At 42.5% G+C, this 20,480-nt stretch overlaps 1 protein-coding gene across 6 annotated transcripts in view; it reads right to left on the reverse strand.

Annotated features, from left to right (window-relative positions):
* GPR45 (G protein-coupled receptor 45) overlaps positions 1-20,480 on the reverse strand; it is an 85,656-nt gene that overhangs the window by 42,702 nt on the left and 22,474 nt on the right. For 2 of the 6 annotated variants that reach the window (XR_016020404.1, XR_016020405.1), the window contains exon 2: positions 10,996-11,440. The exons of the other annotated variants lie outside the window; for them this stretch is intronic. The gene's annotated coding sequence lies outside the window, so the exon portion shown is untranslated. Of the gene's footprint in view, positions 1-10,995; positions 11,441-20,480 lie in introns of those variants that run through there. 6 annotated transcript variants of the gene reach the window in all.

The raw sequence follows: 20,480 nt of genomic DNA on the forward strand, positions 1-20,480 counted from the left end.
CAAGTGTTCTCGGAAGTGATTTTCCTTCTGGGGCTGGAAGATGAACAAAGGGTGGGTAGAAGTTTTCTGTGGGTGGGGCAGAGCCCTGTGTCCCCTCAGCAGGTACCTCTACAGCAGCATGCCCTCGGCAAACACACAGTTCTATAGGGTTTATTGGGTCTTTTTATCTCTGGAAAATGTGTGCTATCTTCACCTCCTTCAAAACCTTCCAAGGCTTCCCACTGCACTCACAATAAAAACCCGGAGCCCAACCCCTGTACATCCTGCCATACTCACCCCGGCTCACTTCTCTGCAGCCATGGGTCCCCGTTATGGTTCTCGGAACTGCCAAGACTGTTTCTACCCCAGGGCCTTTGCACTGTGGTTCCCTGACTGGAATATTCTCCTCCGAATTATGTCATGGTTCACTCTTTAACTTCCCTCACAGCTCCGCTCAAGTGTCACCTCTCTCACCCCCTGACTAAACTAGCATTCCTAGGCTCTCTCTACCCTTCTACTCCGCTTTATTTTTCTTCAAAGAACACACCTCTACTTAACATTATATTATACATTTGTGTTTTGACTAATTCTCTGTCTCTCCACACACACTATGAGGGGAGCAGCTTGGTCTTTTATTATCCACTATCCCATCCCTAGTGCCTAGAACAGCGTCTGGCTGAAAGTATGTACATGATAAATATTTATTGACTGAGTAAATGAACATAGCTTCTCAGAAGACAATACAGTAAATCTCCCCAAACACATTTAATGAATGCATCTGCAGAATTTGGTGACTTAGCTAAAGGAACGCACACATCCGTCCTCCATAACACTGTTATAAAAGTTAGCGCTAAATGATAATTGTAGCAGTCGGTGGAGGCCTTAGCAGGTTCCAAGCACTATGAGTGTCATTTGAGTTGAATTTGTTTCTCGTAAACACCTGTCTCAGGGAGAGAAGGGGACACTGAAGCCCAGCGATGCTTAATGACCTGCCATTGAGAAGCAGGACTCGGGACTGTGCAGGTTGGCAGCCCCGTGAGCCGTGCAGAGCAAGCAGGTAGCCGGTTCCTGCAAGGAGGCTCTCCGGGAACCAGTAACTCTCAGACTAGCAGAAAGATTCCTAGCACTTTGGCTTTTCTCCAGGGTCTGCACATAAAAGATACAAGTCTAATCACTTGCTTCTTGCTTTCTCTGCTAAGAGAACCTTCGGAGGAGAAATGCTGGCTTTCCAGGGAGCCCACCAGGCGCTGGCAGTCACAGTGATGGATTCCCCGCCCTGGCTGCACAGTATAATCACCTGGGGAATTTAAAAAATACAGCTGCTCAGGCCCCAACCCCTGACATCTGTTTGCATTGGCCTGGGGCAGGGCCCAGGCGTCTGCATTTTTTAAAGCTCAACAATTGCTTCCAGTGTGCAGGGGGGTGGAGAACCACTGGCCTCCCAGGAGATATGGAAGGGAGTGGAGGCCGGGACTGTGGTAAGGGGAGTAAGCACCTCACTTTCTAAAGACAGAATCAGATTAATGTTTTGTTTTCCTTGTGCCTCAGGTGATGAGCCTGTCTTCATTTAAACATTTTGCTATTTTGCTCATAATGGATTTTGGGGCATTAATTTTGATTTTTTAATGGCATTAAAATATTACCGATTATTGAGGGTTTTTTGGTATCACCTTCAACTCAGGCCTCTCCCTGACCCCAGCGGTGGGAGGCGCTATTGAGGGATGTGGGAGTGGCAATGCAGTGTGGGGAGGCTCAGAGACCTTCCAGAGACGGAATTCAAGTTTTCCCATCTTGGAGTCCAGGCAAGACCATGAAGCAGTGATGGGAGCTGAAAGGGTATCTCATGCCATCGCCAGATCCTTTCTTGGGGAAGATGCCCAGACCTTGGCTCTAACGACTATCTTTGTGTGGATGTTACTTCTAACCCAAACCATTTTCTGAAGCTCCAGGACCCTCCACCCAACTTCCTACTCAACAGCCCCACTCAAGTATCTAAACACATCTCAAACTTGTTCAAAGCTGGCCTCTTGATGCCAGCCCGGTCCCTGGCCAAGAGCAAACCAAAGTCAGTCCCTGGCCTTCCTAGATTTGCCGTGAGGTCATCAGCTCTGACTCTGCAACACGCCCAGAAGTATCTTCTCTCCACCTTCACTGTCACTCTTCTGTCATTCCTACCTAGACCCTGAGCTGTCACTTCATCCTCCCCACCCCCCACCCGCCTTTTTCCTGGCTCCTCAACCAGCCAAGCTGGCTTCTGCCTCAGGGCCTTTGTACTTGCAACTCTCTCTGTCTGTAATACTCTTGCTTCTGAAAATTCCCATGGTGGCCCCATCATGTAGGTCTTCGTTGAAACATCATCCCTTTTGGATGTCCCTGACTCCTGTACTGTTCACTCATCTCATCTCTCTGCTTTCCTTATAACATTGATCACTCTTCAAAATCATTTTAAAGTACTAATATTTTATGTATCTATTATTCTTCTTCACCACTAAAATGTAGGCTTCATAAAAACAGGGATATCATCTGAGTGGTTCACGCTATATTTCCATGGCCTACAACAGGGCTTGGTTTATAATAAGTGTCTAATAAATATCTGTTGAATAAATAAGTTGTTGAATAAATGAATGGATAGTTGAATAGCCAAATGTTAATAATAGAACTTTCTCTTGGAAATTCCTAGGACCTATGTGTTAGCAGGATGAATTTTATCCTTTGAGTTAAGTTGAGCATGCAACAACTGTTCATTCATTCATTCATTCATTCATTCATTCATCTATTTGTTCATTTACAAATACTTTTGGAGCATCAGTAATGTACCAGGCAGTTTGCACAGTGGTGAAAATGATACCAAAGATCAGGTTGAAGAATTGACTACATTTTAATGCAAAATTTGGCAATAATATGCATAGCAACAACAGATGCCACTTATCAAGAACTTATTCTATGTCAGGTTCACACTGGAGACTTTAACAACACTTTCCAAGGTGGAAAACATTAGTCTATTCTACAGATCCTCAGAGACGTGACCTGCCAAGGGCCACAGAGAGGGGAAGCAGCAGAATAGGATACAACTCAGGTGTTTCTCTTTCCCTAAAGCCTGTGCTCTTTGTTATATTGACTCTCAAGATAGAAAATGTTTCCATTCTTAGTATATCATATGCCTGAGGCTTTAACATGACCTGTAATCTTCCCAATAAGTGAAAGGTATTGTTATCTCTATTTTATAGATGGGAAAACTGAAGCTCAGACAAATTATGCTACTTGCCCCAAATCACACAAGTAACAAATGTCAGATCCAGGGTTACCGGTCCCCTCATCCCTTGTTTGTTGCACACAGTGGGCTGCTTTGTGTGGCTTCCTTCTGCCCTAACTCTACATTTCCCTTTTCATAGATTATTTTAACCACTCCAACTTCTGTTATCCATCCACAGCTCTTCTCTTTAATAGAATGTCATCAAACATATGGCCTTTACTTTCTCTCGCTCACCTTTACTTCTCACTTCATTTGCCTAGGTTCTGGAGTCAACACTGGGCTGGCGGTGGAAAAATTGTTTTGACTAGGAAATCAAGAAGAGCAGCTGAGATCTTTGAGAGAACACAGTAGAAACAGGAAGTAGCTTTCTGTCAGCAGCCAGGCCCTGCTTGGAGGGGTCATGGAAGATGCTTTCCGTGGGGATGCCACAGACCGAGTCCCTCGGGGTTTCTATGGAGACACCTCTGTTGCTTTCTCTGTGTCACTCACCTGCTGTGAATCTCAGGACACCAGCTCTCACAAGATGCTCCCTTCAAGTCATTAGGAAGACCACTGTCCTGAGGGAGTCCCAGCCTCTGCAGAGCAGGCCCCCTCATGGGTCCCTTGGTTGGGGAGGGAGTAAAACAGAGGCAAGCCCTACATTTGGCCAGTGGAATTTCCCAGAAATGGCTTTGTAAAGAGGTTATCCTAAAACTATTTTTATTTTCCACAGGAATAATGTGGTTATTAATACCACGATTCTGACCAACGCTGTCTCAGAGAAGCTCTGGATGTGAACGACTTGGATCTATAATCTGGAGCCTCCCCACCAGGTGTCTCTCCTCTTCTCCTGCTAATAGAACTCAATTTGGTCCAGATATACCTGAACATCCAGGCAAGTGGGCGGGACCCTGGTTTGGGGAACATATGACCCAGTCCTGGCCAATGCGATGTAAGGGGAGTTGGCTGGGGTGCTTATGGGAAAGATATGTGCTCTCGTGTCAATGTCAAGTGCAGGAAGAGGAGGAGTGAAGCCATTTTGTGCTCTTGAGGTAACACAAGACTAAAAAACCAGATGAGCACTGTGGAGCAGAGGGATATGATTCTTGGGAGACATTAATAAGCTGCCAGTCTAGCCCTGGATTGTGAACCTTTGGTTCCCTGAGTTAGTCAAGTGTCTTTATTGTTAAAGCCACTTTGGCTCAGATTTCACTTCCTTGAAGCCAAGCACACCAGTAACGGATAGGCCAACATCCAGGGGTAAAAGCAAAGCCAGAGTTCTAGTTCGTGAGGTCATAGACCTTACAGCACGAAGGGTCTCCAATTAGTCCAGCCTGACACTCATTCAATGTGATGAACTTGATGTCCAGAAGGTGGAAGGCCTACCACAGGTAATCTGACAGGTTAGCAGAAGCGCCACGAGGAAGAGCTACACTTTGAAGGTTTGGAGGGCAGGGATGACCCTAATCTACTCTTGCAGCCCATTCCATTAGCTTGGAGCTCCAATCACCCCTCAGCACACCTAACAAGACAGGAAAGCCTTTGAGACATGCCTGTCAGAACTGATGCCTCCTTTTTGCTCCCTTGGTGTGTCTAGTCTGACAGGGGAGCACACTGATAAATTATTTCTCTCTAGGGAGGTGGGGACTTAATGAGTTACCACTTATATTTTAGAAGACGTAAGTGCAAAGATCAGAATAAGAGGTATCTTTCCTGAAGTAGAATTTCAGGACATTTGTTTAGAATCCCTTCCTAATGCCCCTAAAACCACATCACATCAGGCCCTGCATATTCTCCACCTGTCAAGGGGCAGCTTCTCGAACTAGTTCATTTTTCTTTCTAGACTTAGAGAAGACAGGACCACCTCATGATGGTGTGAGCTGGTGCATTGTCGTGACGCAAGAGCCATGAATTGTTGGCAAAAAGTTCAGGTCATCTAACTGTTTCACGCAGCCTTTTCAGCATTTCCAAAGAGCAAACGTGGTTAACTATTTGTCCAGTTGGTACAAATTCATCATGAATCATCCCTCTGATATCAAAAAAGGGTTAGCAACATCATTGCAACAAGTTCGCGTACTTAATTGTTAGAGCTAATACGTAATTTTCAACTTAAAATAGAACGCTTCTTGGATAGTATGTTCATTTCCTAGGGCTGCCCTAACAACTTTCCATAAATTGAGTGTCTTAAAACAACAGAAATGTAGTCCCTCACAGTTAGTTCTGAAGGTTAGATATCTGAAATCACAGTGTCGGCAGGGTTGGTTCCTTCTAGAGACCCTGAGGGAGAATCTGTTCTGTGCTTCTCTCCCAGCCTCTGGTACCTATTGGCAATCCTTGGCATTCATAGGCTTATAGATGCATCAGTACAATCTCTGCCCCCACCATTGCATGGCATTCTCCCTTTGTGCCTGTGTGTCTCTGTGTCCAAATTTCTCTCCTCTTATGAGGACATCAGTCATTGGATTAGACCCTCCCTAATCCAGTACGACCTCATCTTAATTTAATTAAATTCTTAAAGATCTTATTTCTAAATAAGGTAACATTCACAGACATGGGGGTTAGGACCCAAATACATCTTTTTGGAGGACACAATTCAACCCATAACAGATGGTATTGAGGGTGCCAAAAAATGTATACACATTTTAAGAAAGGAAAAAACTATGCAAATTGTAATACTCAATATATACTGATGAATACAAGTCACGTTTGACTTCTGCAATTACAAAAGGTGCTCAAAGTAGTTACCATCAGTGTCCAGATATTTCTGATTACAGCAAACTACTGCTTGAGCAACGCTGACCAAAGTGTCCATTTGTACACATTTTTTTGGCACCCCCGATATATTTAGAGTCTATCATTTTAGAAAATGCTGGAATATTTACAGATGAAATGATATTATGGCAATATGGGACTTGCTTCAAAGTAATTTGAAGTGGAGCAATTGGGTGGGGGTTTAGATGTGACAAGATTGGCCATGAGTTGATAATTGTTGAAGCTGGATGATGGATACATGGGGTTTGTTACAAGTGTTCTGGTTACCTACTGCTGTGTAACATATCACCTCTATGTTGGCTGCCACTGGTCTACTATTCACCCCTTGAGTCTGGCCCTTGTCCTCGGGAATCTCTCTCTCCCAGACAATCGACAAAAAAGGAAGTAAACGAAGATCCCAGCCCTAGAGAGGAGGAGACAGGGAGAGGTCCCCAAGTTCCTGCCCCTAAGAGAGGTAAAAACCATAATCAAACCTTCTCAGGGCAACTTGATCTCTGAATTTGCTCGCACTTCCTTCTTGAGGGTGTACTTTCGCTTTAATAAAGTCCCGGCACTTCTCCTAAAAAAAATTTAAAAAGAGAAGAGCCCTAGCCAATTCATGGCAAGCATAGAGCAGGAACAGTAGTAACCCTTTGTTGCTCGATGGGGTTGTTACTATAGCATAACCTTACCCTCCTGACAGATAAAGTGGGCATGGACTTGGGGTTTGGATCAAATCTACAACCAAACAGGGGATGAGGCAAGTTAGTTGCCCTCACTGAGTAAAACACACCTATCAATGCTTCGACAAGCTACAGAAAATACTTATGAGGCTTAAATGAAGGGCGTACGGGGGAACAGCCACAAATTCAGTGCCAGGCACAGCATAGGTGCTCAGTAATATCTCATTCTCTGCCTCCCTTCAAGGCCTTGGTTTCCTCATCATTAAGATGAGGTCATGAGGTTGGAGTGGACGGTCTCTAAGGGCCCTTCCTACTCTCATCCTATGATAGACTTAAAGACTTACACCTGACACTGGGGCTCCCGCATTTGTCTTAACAATGATGGATCATTTGGAGGAAGACACAGAGTGCCCAACTGTGCCTCCTTCCTTCTTGGAAGACAGGTAAGATTATTTCTCCACCTGAGAATCATTTATTATGTTCATAAAGCACTTGGCAGTCCCTTGCAAATAAATAAGTGCTCAGAGTTGTTGGATGTCCCCATGAAGCCGCACGGATCTGTGCATCCGGAAGGTGACTGCCAGACCTCAAAGAAAGCCACGAGTGTTTACTCTCTCGGCTTCTCATTAGCCATTCCAGACACTGGCTGTTCTTTTTTTCACAGGTTTATGTGATTAGATCTGCTTGGCTGACTGCATTTGAAGGCTTCCTTCTCAGTAAAACTGTTTTGCCATTTAATAAGCCTAAGAGTGGAGGGTGGCTGCGTAGGAAGCCAGGTCAAGGTTGACCCTCCTTTCTCCCTTCAACCTCTTCATAGCATTTTCTTCTCCATCAGTGCTCTCCATGGCAGCAAAATATTTGTAGGGTCCTCCCCCAGACAATTCTCATTCCCTACCCCATTCCTTCAAACTATTTTATGCTTGGCTCTGAGTTAGGGGTTGGGAATCAACCTGGGGTCTGCCCTCATGGAGGGGAAGCAGACATTTAATGGAATCATCAGCTGACTAATAGAAAATGAGAAGTCTGGTAAGAGCTGTGAAAGCAGTATCTGTCATGCGGAGACCACAGCTGCGTGGGGATGATGGGGTCAGGGGACCCCCCTCTCCATACATGCATGTTCCCCAGGTGTGGGCTTATACTATTCAGGTTGTATAAGCACAACCCCTTCTTCTCTAGGGATCTTACACACTCCCACCTTGTCACAAGGATTTGCAAATATTCACCTCTAACACCTTATCAGAGCTACCCGCTTGTATTTCCAACTGCCAGTTACACAACTCATTATTATCCCTTGCAATAATAAAATCAAACATATATCAAGCACTTACTATGTACATGTTTTACATGTTTCTATGCAATTCCTCTTATGAATCCTCTTATTATTCCTATTTTATTTTTGAGGACACTGAAGTGCAGAGGTATTTTATACTTGATCAAGGTCGGAAGGTTTAGAAGTGGCAGAACTGGGATTTGAACTGAGCTCTGATACCAAGCCTGGGCCTTTCACTACCCTCCATCCCATTGCCACCTGGATGACTCTTGGCACCTTGCATTAAAGTGTCTAAAACCAAGTCTTCCTGCTCTCCACTTAGCCCTTTATCCACTCATCCTGTCAGAGATCCTTCTTTCTGACTGTATTTTCTTTAAATGGCATCTTCACTCTCTCAGGCACTTAAGACATGTCACCTTGAGTCACCTTTGACTCTGCCCTCTGCCTCTTCCATCATATCCAATCAGTTGCTAAGTTCTGTCGCTATTTCCCCTGCAAAGTCTTCTAGGTCATTATAATAGCTCCTAAATAATCACCTCTCTCCAATCCATCCCACAAATGACGTGCAACGTTCTCCCTCCTAAGTCCCCAGTCTGCTGGGTTATTTCTTTGGTCAAATACTTTATGGCTTCCTAATGAAAGCCCTATGGCCAATAGTCCCCTTGAGACCTCTCTTATGGGTTACAAACATCTTCCCTGGAATTCACCCAAAACTCAACATGCCTCAAACCAAATCACACCTTCTGCTACAAAGATTCCCCTCACCCTATCCATTCTCCCTTCCTTCATTTAGCAGTACAGCCCCAGAGTGTTAACTAGGCACTTGACAACATTTCCCATTTTCCCTGCAGCAAGTTATGGCCACGTGACTAAAATCTAGCCCAAGAGATGTGAGCAAAAAGGATGCTGGGAACTTGTGGGTCGTGACCTTGAAGGGAAGAGGCACGCTCTCCTTCCCCTGCACCAGCGCCAGGTGGATTTAGTGGTGAGCCAGCGTGGACTGTGGAGATCTCAGAACAAGGGGAGGAGCCTGTGGCCCCACCATGGAGATACCATATCAGTTTTAAAATGCTTATGCGAAGTTTTACATGACACGCTAGCTTTCATAAGGAAATAAAGACCCAAACAAATGTTAAATCTGGGTGTTTTAATGCTACAGTAAGTTTGATCAAGAAAGGAAGGTTGTGGAAAGATATGATAGGAAAAGAGCATGAGCTGAGCATAATAAACTGACGGGGTGGGGTGATTGGCAAGGCCTGTTCATTCAGAGTCCTCTGTATCCTTTTATCTTCTCAGAGAAGGTTGCTCCTTTCTCCAGCTGTAGGGAGGGCACCTCTCACAGCAAGGTTTTAGGACCTGCTCAGGGGAAGGTCAGAAAGTCCTTCTTGTACATGCCATTTCTCAATTTTTTTCCCGCTTGAAATATTCCAACATTTTGGGTAGCATGTCTTGAACCCCACTGTGTACATGTGTGTATTTTGTTTTGGTCTTTGTTTATATAACCAAATCTGTACCCTAATAATACATTGCCCTTTCCACTCCCCACACCCAAATCCGTCTGAACTCCTATCACTTCCCCCACTCCTATGGGCCTCCAGCCCTGCCAATGTCATTGCTGCCCCCGGGCCATGTGCTGTCACTGCCCTGAGCCTTGCAAACATACTCATACCTGCTTGAAATATTCTACCCCTGTCTGCTGTCCCTCCCCTCACTCAGTAACTCTGTTGGGCTCTGTGTGCCTTTTGTAAACACCATAGGATAAATAGTCACTTTAAAATGGAGCCCAAGTTGCTATCCCAGAAGAACTGCATTGCATGTCTTATGCCTCAAACCTCAGAATGTTAAAACAGGGCAAAATAGCCTTTGGACTGGGCCGAAAACAACATTGTGTCTCAAGAAACTGTTTCAAAGACAACAAGAAAGCAGTTATTAATTGGAATGAAGACTGCTGGACTGACAATGAAAAACATTGTTTAGAACATCATTATGCTAGTTTATCTACACCAATAGAAATGCCTTCTTCTACTGATGTAATTGTTTCCCTTCTCTTTCTAATAAATACCTCTTGCCTTTGTCTCCTAATCAGAACCCTATGTGGGCTTCTGCCTGAATCAGTGATTCCCAAATAGCTATTGTTTTTTATTTCAATAAATGCTTGTTGCCTCTCACTTTGAAAAGTTTTATTTTTAGGTTAGCACTTTCCATGAGCCACCCCCACCCTATTGCCCCCATATGTGTTTAGGGCTCTATCCTCCCCTGTCAGAGCATCCCAACACATCTCAAGGACAACTCCCTACAAACAATTCTCAGTCTATTTGCCTTCTTCTGTCTTCCTCTCTAGAGCCTGAGCTCCTTGGAGATGGCAATTATGACCTCCGAATGTTGTCCCCAGAGGGCTAGCACTATCTTGGTCCACAGTGAGTGTTCATACATGAACAGAATGAGGTCAGGAGAAAAAGGCTAAGCCGAGTAAGCAGTCACTTATACTATGAATAAGAGGCATGCATGGAGTATCACCCACTCTGAAGAAACGTAGGACAACCAGATGGAGGAGGGCTTAGTGCTGGGAGGGGTTCCACACTGGTGCTAAAAATAGGACAACAGGCCCAAAATGGGATCACTTACGCTAGGCCCCATGTCACCAAACTAGATTTAATTAGTTTTGGCTTCTCCCAGAAACGGAATCTTAAAGCAGTCAATCAAGAATCATCTGATCTGCACTAGTGAGGTCTTCTGCCTGAGAGACCCTTCCCATCCCCTAAAGGAAAGTGGCCTTGCCACAACTAACCCCTTTTTTCTTATTCCACTACCATCTGCCTATAAAAGCCTTCCATTTTGTACAGCTCCTCAGAGCTCCTTTCTATCTGCTAGATGGGATGTTGCCTGATTCATGAATCCTTGAATAAAGCCAAGATCTTTAAAATTTATTTAGTTGAATTTTGCTTTTTAATACCGGGGACTTTAAAAAAAAAAAAAAAAAAAAAAAAAAAAAAAAAAAGAAACACTAATCTTGGCTGCCACACATCTTTAAAAGTAAGGAAAACAGACCATGAAAATGTTTCTGCTGATAATTTGTTTTTCCAACATGAAGACTAGAAACTTCGCCTCCTCCTGGAAGCCCCAGGCAGCTCTGGGCTTCAGGGTAACAGGTCGGGGGGCTGTGTGACCTCTAACATGAGCTCTCTGGGTAAGGTCAGCACCTCTATCCATTCCGTCAGTAGAAGAAAACTTCCAAGCAGCACGGATGGGAGCTTTTCACCCTCTGGGAGTCTGAACTATAAATATCTGTGGAGAGAGACTTCTCCACAGGGAACATAAATGGAGAAACTTGTGATAAAAAATAAGGAAGTGCCTCATATGTCTTCAGTGAACAGGATTCCAATTATCCTCAGTTGCCTTTGGGCTCCACAGTGCAGTGTGTTTAGTTTCTCATAAATCCTTTAACTCTGCCAAGTTCATCCCAGATATGTTGCCATTTCCCTTTGCTCTTTCATGGGGGTAGAAGCCATTCCATTCATTTCCAGCCTCAATAAAATGAAAGAAAGAAAAACAAGCTACCAAACATTCCATGTCCTTGTCTGATTTGGGTCCTGAGAAAGCGGAAATTATATTGAATTAGACAAGGCAAAAAAAAAAAAGTTATTTACTAGATGCAGGTGAGTGGTCAGTTGTGACTGCGGAGGGATAGCTTAGTGGCCTGCTGAGCCCTAGGATGTAGCCATGAATGAAATGCGTGGAGCCCATCCTTGGTGCTTACAGTAATGTGGGGAATTCAGACACTGATCAGTGTGGTCATGACAGTTCCCCAAACCAACCCAAATATCTGGAGACAATTTGGAAGTCATGAAAGAAAAAGCAAACTACAACCCAGGCCAAGCTGCCAGGGCCAAGGTGTTGGTCCTTCACTGCCTGCAGTTCCCTTCCCAACGCACATAGAAACGTTTGACGAAAGAATAAGCGGATAACAGAGATGACGTCTTCTCAAAAAAAATTATTTTTTTATCCACAGGGCCTTGGTGATCTGGTCTGCTGTTTAAATTAGTAATCACCGAACGATAACTCTACCCACAAAAAGCTTTATCCACACAAAAATTCCAGCTATAGTGGCAGGGGGAGGGGAGGGGTTATTAATTGAGCATGTACCACATACTTCACAAATGCTGTTTCATTTAATCTTATAGCAGCTCTGTAAGGCATTTTTCCATTATATCCCTCTTTTACAAATGAGTAAATGGAAGTTATGACTGGTTACGCAAAGTGTGCAAAATCATCCAGGGAGAAGGGGTGAGGCGCCTCCAGGATTCAAATCCATGTCCTGCTCTTTCTAGAATGTCGTGACTTTTCAAACTTGCTCCGACAAGAAAGATAAATTTTACTGGGATGTCTCACTGCAAAAATCAAATCATGATTAATAATGATAGCCTTTTCCCAATTTGCACAAAAAGTTAATTGACAGAATTTTCTTAATTTCATGTTTTTCTCCTAACACTTTTTCCTTAGTTTTGGTGCCTTTTTTGATAGTGACATCAGCAATCCTAAAAGGAATGAAAACTAGGAAAAGATCATTGTTTATGCTTCATTCAGTAGATCTTCTTTTATTATGGAATGAACGCTCCCAATTTTGATTTTCTATTGAATTTGTGTTCCAAGAGACTTGGAGGCTCACAGGAGAGTTACATGCACAAAGATCATTAAAAAGGTATTTGGACTGGATGTCCTGAGGAGGGCTGTCCATCCGAGGGAGAACATCAGGATGAAACTCAGCTCCCAATTAGCAAGGACACACCAGGGGCAATGAAACTAATTTCCTATTCAGAAGTAGGTGGTCATGCGTTCCCTCCTCACCTTCAGCAAGTCGCTTGTCTATATTGGTTTCTACTAGGAACAGAAACAGTCTTTGGTCACTCAGTAAATCACCGATTTCCCACAGAAGACATGTCCCTTTCATTAAGGAAGCAGGGAAATTAGGCCACTGCCTTAGAGCTATAGAAGCGTATTGTTATGCTGCAAACAATTCTATGAAAGCCAGGTCCCACTGAGAAGCATCCTCCTAGGACAGTAGGGAAAGAAAGAAAGAGCTTTTGAAAGCAGTCAGCTCAGAGGCTAGGCAGCCCTGCTGAGGCGCCATTTTTTTCCTTCCTAGAGCCATGTACTCCGTGACCCCTTTATTTACTTATCCAACATTTTTTCCAGCCCCCATTCTATTCCGTGAAGTACTTTGCAAGACTCCAGGGTGAACAGAAACTTTCTGCCTTCCAGAAATTCAGTCTGGTGTGCCACAGGCTCCGTTAATGAGTAAGTGGGGGCCGCAGAGAAGTGTGGGTCTCATGGAGAAAAACTGCTGTATTTCTACATTGCAATGATGCCCCATTGACTCTCCAGATTTGACACAGCAACAAAAGAAAAAATAGATGGGGCTTCATCAAAATTAAAGATGTTTGGGGGGCGGCCTGATGGCTCAGTTGGTTAGAGCGCGAGCTCTGAACAACAGGGTTGCTTGTTCGATTACCACATGGGCCAGTGAGCTGGGCCCTCCATAACTAGATTGAAGACAATGAGCTGCCACTGAGCTGCCAGAGGGGTGGCCGGATGGCTCAGTTGGTTGGAGTGAGAGCTTTTAACAACAAGGTTGCCGGATCAATTCCCGCATAGGATGGTGGGCTGTGTCCCCTGCAACTAAGATTGAAAACAGCAACGGGACTTGGAGCTGAGCTGTGCCCTCACTGTCCTTCAGTGAGATTGAAGGACAACTACTTGAGCTGATGGGCCCTGGAGAAACACACTGTTCCCAATATTCCCCAGTAAAATTTAAAAAATTAAAGATGTTTGTGCATCAAAAGACACCATCGACAGAGTGAAAAGGCCACCAATGGGAAACATTTGCAAAGCAGGTATCTAACAAGGCATTAACATCCAGAATATATGACGAACTCCTACAACTCAACAACAAATAAGCTGATTCAAAAATGGGCAAAGGGCTTGAATAGACATTTCTCTAAAGAAGATATGCAGTAAGTATATGGAAAAATGCTCAACATCACTAATTATTAAGACAATGCAAATCAAAACCATGTTGTACCCATTAGGATCACTACTGTTATAAAAAAGCAGAAAATAGCAAGTTTGGGGAAGGATCTGGAGAAACTGGAATGCTAGTGCATTGCTGGTGGGATGTCAAACATTGTTGGTGGGATGTCGAATGGTGGAGCTATTGTGGAAAGCAGTATGGTGGTTGCTCAAAAAGTTAAAAGTAGGATTACTATATAATCCAGCCATTCCACTTGTGGGCATATACCCAAAACAACTGAAAGCAGAAACTCAAACAGATATTTATACACCCATGTTCACAGCAGCATAATTTACAATCATGAAAAGGTGGAAGCAACCCAAGTGTCCATCGACAGGTGAGTGGATAAACAACATGGGGCACATACATACAATGGAATATCATTCAGCCTTAAAAAGGAAATTCTGACACCTGCTATAACGTGGATGAACCTTGAGGGCATTAAGCTAAGTGAAATAAGCCAGTCACAAAAAGACAAATACTGTAGGATTCCACTTACATGAGATCCCTAGTGTAGTCAAATCCATTGAGACAGAAAGTAGAATGGTGGCTGCCAGGGGCTGGGGAATGGGGACTATTGTGTAATGGGACAGAGTTTCAGTCTGAGAAGATGAGACCGTTATGGCGCTGGATGGTGGTGATGGTACACAGTTATGTGAATGTGCTTACGGCCACTGCGCTGTAAACTTAAAAATGCTTACACTGGTAAATTTTATGTCCTGTATGTTTTACCACAATTAAAAATATTATTTTTAAAAAATGTCAGCTAGTGTCCCTCTTAGTTATTCTACCCTTTCCCACAGAGCACTGCATTGTTTTCTCCTTCAAATAAACAAAGGCATACACATTCTGTGTGAGGAGAATGTTCATTTCTTTCATCCATTCAAGGATCTTTTAAATATTTATTGAGCACCTTATTATGTGCCGGGTGCTTTTCTAGGCACTGGGGTTATAGCAGTGAACAAAAACTGGCAGAAACCCTTGCACTCCTGTGGACATGTCTGAAATCTAAGGTCGTATCAATGAGGGTCCCAGCAGGAAAGAGATAGCACACTCAAGTTAGGGTCATTGGAGGAGGAGTTAATGATGAGGCAGAAAAGGGTTAATAAAAGTGAACCTGAAGGGGGACGCCCAGGCCTGCAGCCCCTCCCCAGGAACCGCCCAGGCTCATCCCCTAGAAATAAACCTAAGATGTCTAAACCCTCATAAAAAGAGATGAGACCCAACTGGTTTTAACCTGTTCTTCACACATGCGCAAACTGCCAAAACCTGCCAGTTGGTTGAACTCTAGCCTAATTATACTGCTATTAGAATAGAATGAACATTAAGGGCTGCCTCCCCCCCTCGCCCCCCCCCCGGGGGTTTTCTATATGCATTGTGGGTAAGAGCATGCGCAGACAAAAACTAGTTATATAACCAACATATGTCAATCAAATGACCTGTCTATACGTCACATCCCCTGCCATAAGGACATTTGCCTACCCTTTCCTATATAAGGAAAAGCGAACCTAAAGTTAGGTGCAGTCCTCTGCCCCGGCAACGTATAAGCCGGCTTCCTTCTTCTTGAATAAACTTAACTTCCTTGCTCTCCTCATTTCAGGCTGAATCTGAATTCTTTTCCCCTTTTGCGAAAGACCAGGGGTAAATTCCAATGACACAACAGTTAATAAAGGGACTCTACAAAGACATGGACAGTGGAGATAAACCACATGGGGTTAGTTCAGACACCCAGGCTAATAATGGTAATGCTCTTACTACCTATAAGCTGAAGAGCCTAAGGGAGGGAGTGGATACTGGAACGCAAGAGAAAAAAATGTTAAGAAAGGCTGTCAGGAGAGAAACAATGAATTTGGTGGAGGGGCAAAGTTACCCAAGGCTATACCCCACAGTCATCCACAATATGCCACAGTCAGACCAAGGCTACCTCACAGGCAGTAAATACCTAACCTCACTCTCCTCCCCACTCTGATCCCCGGATAGTTCCTTAACTAAACCCAGGCAGATGACAAAATGGAAAAGAGCTCCTTGCTGCTAAGTCCAAATAACCCAACAGGGTAGAAAATGGGAAGGGAGTACCTTGAGGGGCAGAAAAACGATGTTCCACACCACAAAGAAAACATTAGCTTGGTGACCACCCTGGGTCTCAGCTCCCAGGAAGCTGACTCAAGGCCAGAGAGCCTTCTGGGAAGCAGACAATGCCAGTCCAAAGGGAATCTGGGAATATTCCTATCTTCAAGCCATCCCAGAGAATCAGGCTCAGCTATTCCCAGGTGAGATTTGAAGAGACCAAGGCAATTTTAGTATCAATCTCAGCAGGTAGGGTTAGAGTATTCCAAGGATCCTGACCCAAAGTTTGGCCTAACCCAAAAGCCAAACCACATCAAGACTGGATTATTCAGCAAATACTCATTTCCTATCCCCATTCACCTGAGGTGGGGCACTCTTCTCCACCCCAAGTATTGTTTGTCACTTTCTTGGCAAAGGAACGTTAGCAGACATGAGCAAGCAAAGTCTTGAAACATGCTCTGAAGGTCTGCCTTGAAGATGGCCCTAGGTAGCTGTGGTTCTCAACCTTGGCTCCCAAATGAACAACGTGAGACAGATCCAAGTCCAAACCAACCTGATTAAGAATATTGACTTTACAATGTTCTGCTAAGGAAATGAGACTCAGAAATTAAGTGGCTTATCTAAGGTAACACATCTCACTAATTGATTGCCGCTCTAGTTGTAGAATCCATTTGTTGTGAAGTACAATCCACTATTTTGAAAACCCTTGCTTTCTCTGGTGAAATCAAAGGATTCCGGGAAGTCTCTCCTATGTTGATAGCGATTCTGCCCCACTGTCAAGCCAGAACCCACATTCCTCCTGCCAAAAATTCTTCCTCTTCCTCCTTCCTCACAAATATCCTTGTTTTCTCCACTGTCTCCCTTAGCCACCACACTAGGATCTGCAGCTTAATTTAGCCTCATCTCATATTCACATGCTCTCAAAATTCAGGCCAGTATTGTAAGATGTCTGAAATAATTCTGGATTCACAAGAAGTTAAACAGATAGTACAGAGAAGTCCTTTGTATCCTTTGCACAGATATAACCCCAGTGGTTATATCTTACATCACTGTAGTACAATGTTAAAACCAGGAAAGTGACATTGGTACAGTGTATTGCACAAAAATGTGATAAAAAAATACCAAGAAAAAATACCAAAAAATATCAAAAAGAAAGAAACCACCTATTGTTTTTTCTCACAGTTGAATCACTATGGTGCTACCAATAACCTTCAGAAGATCTAATACAAGGAAAACTATCAGAAGTATACAAGGTGCGATCAAAAATATGGTGAATGTTTAAGTTTAAAAAATTTATTACAGTAAAGGACACATTGCCATTAATTCCCCTCAGAATACTCCCCCTCACTTCGAACACACTTATCCCATCGTTCTTGCCACTTTCTGAAGGAGTTTTGGAAGTCCTCTTTCATGTCTTTGGTTGCACTGTCGTGGCTGCCTCGGTGTCCTAAAACATTTTGACTTTGGGAAAGAGCCGAAAGTCACATGGTGCCAGATCTGGTGAATAAGGTGGATGAGGACACAATGTAATGTTTTTATTTGACAGAAATTGCTGTACCAGAAGCAATGTGTGACACGGAGTGCTGTCATGATGGAGGATGATTTGGGCACACTTTAAAACACCTTCTCACAACTGTAGCTCACAGCCGACTGACTGCACCGAACAAGCTGAAACTAGTCACATGCTGTTACGAAGGTTTGATGCGCCGCTTCCCATATTGAAGAGCCCTGCCTTTCCGTGGCACTCAGCTGCAGCATTCACCGTAGTTTTTGATCACACCTCGTCGTTCTGTCATTTTATCACATGTGTGGATTCATGTACCACCACCACAATCAAGATCCAGAACTATTCCAACAACACACAGATCTGCCCCCCATGCTGCTGCTTTATAATCACACCCACCTTCCTCCTTCCCACATCTCTAACCCCTGGCAGACACTAAATTGTTCTCCATTTCTGTAATTTTATCGAGAACATTATTCAAATGGAATCATCTAGTATATGATCTTCTGAGATGGGCTTTTTATGTTTTCAGTATACAAGTCATTCAGAACAACACCCTGGGGAACTATCCAACTTGTTTCTTGTACCGTTAGTTCATTTCTTTTTATTGCTGAGTAGCATTTCATGCTGTGGATGGACTACCATATTTAACCATTCACTTATTCCAGTTTTTGATTGTTACAAATAAAGCTGCTATGAACAATAGTGTATAGGATTTGTGTGGACATGTTTTCATCACTCTGAGATAAATGCCCAGGAGTGTGGTTGCTGGGTTATATAGTAAGCTTATGTTTAGTTTTTTGTTTTTCTCTCAGTTTTATTGTGATATAATTGATATATAGCACTGTATAAGTTTAATGTATACAGCATGATGACTTCAATTACACATGTTGGGAAATGATAACCATAATAAGTTGAATTAACATCCATCACCCTATGTCAATACAAAACAAAAAACAAAACAAAAACCCAAATGTAAATTTTCTCTCCTTGTGAAAACTTTTAGGATTTACTCTCTTAGCAACTTTCAAATATACCATACAGTAGTGTTCATCATTTATGATGATAGTCATCATTTATATAGATAAATAACATTATAGTTATGTATCTTATAACTGGAAATTTGTGCCTTTTGACCATCTTCATCCAATTTCCCCACTTCTGGTAACCACAAATCTGATCTCTTTTTCTATGAGGATTTTTGGTGTGTTTTTTTTTTTTTCAGCTTCCACATACAAGTGAGATCATACAGTATTTGTCTTTCTCTGTCTCACTTATTTAGCTTATGTTTAGTTTTTTTAACTGCAAAACTGCTTTTCAGAGGGGCCATAATATTTTATGTTCCCATCAGCAACACATAAGAGGGAACAATTGCTCTGCCTCTCACCAGTATTTGGTATTGTCAGTATATTTTATTTATCATTTTGCCAGGTGTGTGACAATATCTCATCAGGGTCTGAACTGGCATTTCCCTGATGGTTGGTGAAGCTGAATTTTTTTTTCACATGCTCATCTGCCATAAATATATCTTCTTCAGTGAAATGTCTCCTCATGGAGTTAGTCTAATTTCCAATTAGATTATTTGTTTTTATACTGTTGGCTTTGGAAAAGTTTTTATTCTAGATAAGAGTCCTTTGTCAGATATGAAGTTGCAAATATCTTCTTCTAGTCTATAGCTTGTCTTTTCATCTTTTTAAGAATGTCTTTTCTTACCGCCGAATAGTATTCCATTGTGTATATATACCACAACTTCTTTATCCATTCATCTATTGAAGGACATTTTGGTTGTTTCCATGTCTTGGCCACCGTAAACAAAGCTGCAATGAACATTGGAGCACACGTGTCTTTATCTCTAAATGTTTTCAGGAACATTTGTGACAACATGGATGGATCTTGAGAGTGTACTGCTGAGCGAAATAAGTCAGACAGAAAAAGCAGAGAACCATGTGATTTCACTGATATGTGGTATATAAACCTAAAACAACAAAAGAACAAGACAAACAAATGAGAAACAGAAACTCATAGACACAGACAATAGTTTAGTGGTTACCAGAGGGTAAGGGGTGTGGGGGGTGAGGGGTGGGAGATGAAGGTAAGGGGAATCAAATATATGGTGATGGAAGGAGAACTGACTCTGGGTGATGAACACACAATGGGATTTATAGATGATGTAATACAGAATTGTACACCTGAAATCTATGTAATTTTACTAACAATTGTCACCCCAATAAATTTAAAAAAAAGATATTATTTAAAATGAGTAAATAAAATTAAAAAAAAGAATGTCTTTTGCAGAACAAAGTTTAAATTTTGAAGACCAGTTTTTTGAATTTTTTCCTTTTATGAATTGTGCTTTTTGTGTCATGTCTAAAAACTCTTTACCGAGCCTTCCTATCTTTTCTTCTAAAAGTTCTATGTTTTACCTTGAAATCTGTGCTCCACACTGAGTTAATTTCTGCATAAGGTATGAAGGTTAAGTCAAGATTCTTTTTAATTTTTCTTTTTGTCTCTGTATATCCAATTGTTCTAGCATCATTTGTTGAAAGATGATTTTTCCATTGAATTATTTTTGAATCTTAAAAAAAAAAAAATCAGTGCTGTCATTGTGTGGGTCTCCTTCTGTTCCATTGATGTATGTGTCTATCCTTACACAAATACCACACCTAACCTATATGATGTTACTACAGCTTTATGATATCTTGAAATTGGGTAGACTAACTCCTCCCATTTTATTCTTTTTTTCCCCAGAATATTTTAGTTATTCTAGTTCTTTTGCCTTTCCTTATAAATTTTAGAATAATCTTTCCTATAACTGCAAAAAATCTTCCTGGGATTTTGATAGAAATTGTATTCAACATGAATATCACTTTAGAAAAAGTTAACATCTTTACTAAGTTGAATATTCCAAACCATGAACACAGTATGCT

Source organism: Rhinolophus sinicus, chromosome 2, assembly GCF_057876585.1.
Source record: "Rhinolophus sinicus isolate RSI-liver-muscle chromosome 2, RSI-T2T, whole genome shotgun sequence".
Taxonomy (NCBI): Eukaryota; Metazoa; Chordata; class Mammalia; order Chiroptera; family Rhinolophidae; genus Rhinolophus; species Rhinolophus sinicus.